This window comes from Zootoca vivipara, chromosome 5 (assembly GCF_965207765.1).
Source record: "Zootoca vivipara chromosome 5, rZooViv2.hap1.1, whole genome shotgun sequence".
Taxonomy (NCBI): Eukaryota; Metazoa; Chordata; class Lepidosauria; order Squamata; family Lacertidae; genus Zootoca; species Zootoca vivipara.
The window spans coordinates 13,594,344-13,599,374 of record NC_142588.1 but is presented as its reverse complement, the minus strand read 5'-3'; positions in this window follow the sequence as shown (position 1 = coordinate 13,599,374).

Below are 5,031 nucleotides of genomic sequence, written 5' to 3'. Positions count from 1 at the left end.
ATTAACAGTGAAGAAAGTAAATATGGAGGGGAGGTGGGCCACTTATGAGGAAATTTTGATAAGAACTGATAAAGGATGGAGACTTAAACCCTATGAAGAAATTAAAGGAGTTTTAACAGGATGGATACAATACCATCAAATAAATGATGTTCTTAGGGAAGACAGGAAAATAGGTTTTGAGGACAAAAGGTCCAAATTCCAAATAGAAGTGCTAGAAGGCAAAACAAAGCTTCTGTCAAAAATGTACAATTTGTTATTAGAATGGTATACGAAGGATGAGTTGACAAAAGAAGTGATGATCAAGTGGGCAAAAGATTTTGGGCACAATATTGATTATGACGCGTGGTTGAAATTATGGACTCAAACGTTGAGATTTACAGCATGTACTGCTTTGAAAGAAAATGTGTATAAGATGATGTATAGATGGTATTTAACACCAGTTAAATTAGCCAAAATGTATAGAATGAGTGACAAAACTTGCTGGAAATGTAAAGAGAGAGATGGTGAATTTTATCATATGTGGTGGACATGCGATAAGGTAAAAAGATTTTGGGAGATGTTATATAATGAGCTGAAAAAGATGTTTAGATATACTTTCCCAAAAAAACCTGAAGCATTTTTACTAGGAATAATGGGAGGAGAGATTAGAAAAGAAGATCAAGTATTGTTTATGTATGCGACAACCGCGGCTAGGACTTTGTTAGCCCAAAAATGGAAATTACAAGAAATTCCAACGATTGAGGAGTGGCAGATTAAAATGATGGACTATGCTGAACTCGCAAGGATGACTTGCAAGATCCGCGACCAGGGGGAGACAAGGTTTCAAAAAGACTGGAGTAAATATGTGGATTATATGGAGAAAAATTGTAGATCTTTAAAAACACTTGCAGGATTGAAATAAATCCTACGAATTGACCAAACAGTTAAAAAGGAACTGCAAAAATGTAGTAAACAAGAAACCCGCATGAAGGGAGGGGGGGAAGTCGTAGCTCGGCAGAGCAAAATGTTAGATGAAAATTTATAATGTTGTGTATAAAAGAATGTTTTTTTTATTATTTTAATTGGATAAATTGGAAATTGAATAAAAATTTATTTTAAAAAAAAAAAGAAGTGGCCTTGTCATGACCTGGAAGCTGTACGCCGGCTCCCTCGGCCAATAATGCGAGATGAGCGCCGCAACCCCAGAGTCGGTCACGACTGGACCTAATGGTCAGGGGTCCCTTTACCTTTACCTTTAAACATTTTTAAGGCGATAAGCAAAAACGCTGGGCTGGAGTATGAAAATGCAGAATGCTAAACAAACTAATATTTTTTTCCTGGAGGGTAATCCTTTCACCCTTAAATGTCAGGCCGTTGTGTTTCTTGCTAGTAGACAAGCACCGGCTATTAAGAACGTTCTTATTCTGTTTTTGTCTCAACCTTCCAGCACATACCCCTCAAAGTTGCTGTTTGAAATCCATCGTTTGAAATTAAGAGCCACCGTCATTTTGACTTGAGAACTGTTTAGTCAAATCTACCTGCCACCGAGTGACAACAGTCACAAAATTAAAAGATGCCCTCGGTGCCCTTACCCGTGGAAAAACATTTTTTCGAAAACATCCCTAACCCGCAGGGTCACGATTACACCAAAAATCTGACGTTATCCAATTCACTGAAAAAATGGCGCCAAACTATTGCAAATTCTCCCCTGCAAGGTTTGGCGGTGCAAAAAGCACCTTTTCTCATAGACCACAAAAACCAGCCCTCAGTGCCTTAACCCGTGGGAAAACATTTTTTTCTGATTGCTGCAGGCGCCCCGGAAATAATAGCTGACAGCCGCATCGGACATTCGGTTTCCGAAAAACGTTCAAAAACCGGAAAACTTACTTCCGGGTTTTTGGCGCTTGGGAACCAAGGCGTTTGAGAACCAAGGTACCACTGTATATCGCCCAACTGCCTCCCGCCTTCCAGTTGTTTAGGTACTATCTCAAAACTGGGAAGCTTCTGTCTCAACTGGGCAGCCACTGAATCTGCCTGTCTCTCTGCTTCAGGAAACACTGGAAAAGGGGGGGGGGCGGGTGGCGCAAGTATTCCCCCTCCTCTTCTGTTAGAAGCTGATCTTCCCACGCTTGCATTTCCCAATCCTCCACTCTAGACCAGCCGCTGACACTGTGACTCACTTCAAAGCGGGCCCAAATGCCAGCACAAAGCCCCCCCCCTTCCAATACTTGCCAGTGAAAACACCATGTTTCACAGGACCCCACAAAACGAGCCCTCACCGCCCTAATCCGAGGGGTCAAGATTTTGCTGAAATCTGACGTCTTTTAATTCACCCGAAAGCAGCGCCAAACACTGGCAAATGCCACCCTGCAACGTTTGGCGGCGGAAACTCTATGCTTCACAGAGCCCCCCAAAATGAGCCCTTGGAGCCCTAAGCCAAAAACCCAATCTTGTCCGAGCGAGGTTGAAATTTATTGTTGAAATGCTTTCTTCTTTTTTGTTATGATCTAAAATGATAAATAATGTAATAACAATAAAGAATATTCACCATAGACTGAAGGGGAAGAGAGAGCAATATAGAGCAATGAGCCTAGGAAAGGAGAGGTCAGGAAAAGTGAGAGGGGGTGTGGCACAACTGCAGCCTTAGATTGTGAACACCATACTTTCCCATGTATAAGACGCCCCCATGTATAAGACTATTTTTAGGGACTCAAATTTAAGAAAATGCAGGGAGATGGCTCAGAGTTGTTGAGCTTTTTTGGGTGGGGGTTGCACGAGGTTGTTGAGCTTTTCTTAGGGGGTATTGCCGAAAATTGCTCACCAGCACGCGGCACAAAATCCGCCTCTTGTCTGTCCCCTTGCCGGCAGAAGCTGCCAATCGCCTGCCCAATTGCCTCAGCATTAGCCAATCAACACCAGCCTTTGATGTGGCAACCAATAACACGCCCAATAGCTGCTGACAGCCGCAGAAGCAACCAATTGAATGCCCACTCTATGAACTACCCATGTATAAGACGACACCCCCACTTTTTAGCATAATTTTTAAAGAAAAACAACTAGTCTTATACATGGAAAAGTATGGTAATTGCATAAAAAGGGATCAGCAGCAAGTCCCAACAGTTCAATGAGACTTGCTTCCAGGAACGGTTATTTATGGGACTGTAGCCTAAGCAGCCCTTAATAGTGGAGAATCAGGACTCGAATCCAGAGCCCAGACCATACATATATATATGTTAATGCTGTGTTTGAGGAAACAATTTAGCATTGATAAGCACATGAGCAGACAATGTGAAACCAAGTCAGGGTTAAAATAACCCGATTTGACCTTCCCACCACAAGGAAATGAATTCTGGCATGCTTCATGTAAAGACCCCGGAACATGTGGGATATGTGTTTGCGGCTTACATCCGCCGCAAAAATACAAATCGGCTTTCAAATTTCATCACAGTTGAGCTTTGAAATAATCAAAGAGTTGCACTTCACATGCTTCACCCCAATGTCCACCGGCAGCCGTCCGTTGAGAATCTCAATCTAATGAAGCCGTATTGATTTCGACTCCTTAAGCCAATATTGTAATTAGGCTTAAACAAAATGCTCTTGGTAGGTGTGCCCCCCCCCCCCGGTATTGTGCACTTATAAGATTGGCAATTTATAAAGAGTGACATATCCATTAAGATCTAGATAGTCTGGCAACTAGACCAAGTATTTTAGCCAGTTAACAAGTTCAAAACTGCCACTAAGGGAATATGCAGAAATGGTGAAACTTGGCGGAAGAGTAAGAAATCAAAATGGCAATTTTTGTTATAAAAAAATAGAAATGGTTTGTTGAATATTTACAGATAAATTATAAACAGATTAAAACATTGACAGGATTATTGTAATAACCTGTGGTTTTATATTTAAAGATGATGAGTAAATGAGCAAATTAAGCTAATTTGGGTAGGCAGAAGATATTAAAAACTAATTTAAAGAACTGCAGAAAGAGGAAGTTTTGAAATGTCAAAACGACTGTAAAATTAGTGAAAGGTATAAACTTGAAAAGTATATAAAAAAATTCAAACAGCAAAAAAAAGAGAAAAAAGCTCAAAACTGCCAGCCATATGCAGTTCTGAAATTTGAGATTCTACCAACGCTCAAGCAAAGTGGAAGCTAAAAACAACTTTTAAAACAGGGCTTCTTTTCAGCAGAGACCTGTATTTAATATTAAGGTAAAAGGGACCCCTGACCATTAGGTCCAGTCGTGACCGACTCTGGGGTTGTGCGCTCATCTCGCATTATTGGCCGAGGGAGCCGCCATATAGCTTCCAGGTCATGTGGCCAGCATGACTAAGCCACTTCTGGCAATCCAGAGCAGCACACGGAAACACCGTTTACCTTCCCGCTGTAGCGGTTCCTATTTATCTACTTGCACTTTTGACGTGCTTTCGAACTGCTAGGTTGGCAGGAGCTGGGACCGAGCAACGGGAGCTCACCCCGTCGCGGGGATTTGAACCGCCAACCTTCTGATCATCAAGCCCTAGGCTCAGTGGTTTAACCCACAGGACCATGAAATGCAAATTCAGGGAGTCTCGGCAGTCCTAGTTCATAATCTTACCGTAAGATCCAGTAATTAGTAGCAACAATTTTTTTTGGACATTCCTTCATGTACCTGCTTTGTCTCATTAGAAATGACCAAATGAGTGCTGTAGACATGCAGAATTAACCCAACCCCAGTGAAAAAGGAGAGGCAGCCTGCTCTGTATATAAGTACTGTTGGCTCACAGGAGCCTTGAGAAATTGAATTCTCATCACTCAAGTCATTCGCTTGTGGCATGTAGCTTATGAATGACCATTCTAGATCCTGAAAATTTTACAGTGTAAAAGCTGGACTCAAGGGTACTGGTCTGTAGTGAATTTGGTCTGTAATAGATGACTCTTCAGTTGAAAGGTGTCTCTGGCGTACTGTGTTTAAAAATAAAAATAACTTTTATATTTAATGCTTAAATTGTCCTAACCTACATATAAAGGGGGGGGGGGTTAAAATATGTATAACACACAGGACCCAGTCATCTA